The following is a 1,336-nucleotide window of genomic DNA, read 5'->3' as shown; positions in this document are numbered from 1 at the left end:
GGGACACGCTTGAGATTGCCACTCTGAACCCACATCAGTAAGGGCTGCAAGTCTGAACCTTCTGCCTGTTTGGGGCCTATGTAAGAAGAGGTTGGTGCCCCCAGTTGGCTTCCCACTGGCATGGATCATACCCATGTTGGTATTGCCATTGGTAGGGATGGGCCACAGAGAGTGAGCTCTTCTTCCCCTCCTCAAAGTGGTCCCTGAAGCAAGTTGGAAGCTCTTTGGCTGGTGGAGGAGTCAGACCCGATATGCATCCATGAACCTCAGCTTTCTCTCTCAGTCAAGGGGTGGAGGGAGTGGATCACATGCTGGGTGGGAAGAGGAGAGGACTGTTCTTCCAGGGGCTGTGTTGACTTTCAGTTGATTTCATCTTTAGAGCCTGCTGAAACCATCACGAGTGGCACTGCCCAGAGTTTATGGAAACAGGGCAATTGCTGAACACAGTCACCACTTACATTGTTTTCCCGGAAATCTACCTGGTGATGCTAATAAAACCCTGCAATACTTAGCACGTGTTGCCATTTCACGTGCTTGTTTTTGCCCAGCACCTTGAGACCTCAGGGAACATGCTCAGAAAAGAATATGATCCGTGACATACTTTTCAGTGGAAGAAAAAAATCTGCTGACACCTTGCCTATTGGTTTTTTACCTGTATGCAACTACAAAACACCTCGTAACAGCAGGGGTCAATGATTTCTAAGGACAGACACTGTGTTTGAGAGACGCTGGCCTAGAAAATGTCTTCTTCCGGCAACACCTTCAACTAAAGGGTCATGTCCCCACCAGTTTTGAAAAGCCTGCTGACCTACTTTCATGTGATATTTAACAAGCCTCTGTCTGGGTTGGGTACTGAATACACTAAAAGGCTGGCCAAACCAAGCCAGGAATCCATATTAATTTTTTTACGTGTTGTGTAAGGGTGAGGTTAGAAATTACCATCAGCACGCAGTGTGAACTGCTTTTGGCCATTAAATAAAGAGTGAAGCCTGTTTGGAGTCTGGACTAGCCAAGCATGAAATAAAAACTACTCAGGGAGTTTTAAAGGGCCATTAAAATCAGAGTTGGAAAAGGCCCATTAAGATCTATCCAACTTCCAATTTATATGTGGATTGCTTTCTGATGTGGACTCTCCACTGCTCTGTTCCAACATTTCACCCAAAGTGACTTCTGCCAGTTCCTCTGGGAAATAATCCCACAACTTCACACCTCTCCCTGGCAGGCAGGGCTGCAGCTGTCTCATCATGTGGCTCCTTTTTTCATCCCTTTATTCCTGAAGACTCCCTGCTCTCAAACTCCTCCTCTGTGCTCTTCAATGCCATTGGGCAAGCACTGG

This window comes from Alligator sinensis, unplaced genomic scaffold (assembly GCF_000455745.1).
Source record: "Alligator sinensis unplaced genomic scaffold, ASM45574v1 scaffold1719_1, whole genome shotgun sequence".
NCBI classification, from domain to species: Eukaryota; Metazoa; Chordata; order Crocodylia; family Alligatoridae; genus Alligator; species Alligator sinensis.
The sequence above is the reverse complement of the archived record's forward strand: the minus strand, read 5'-3'. Positions refer to the sequence as shown.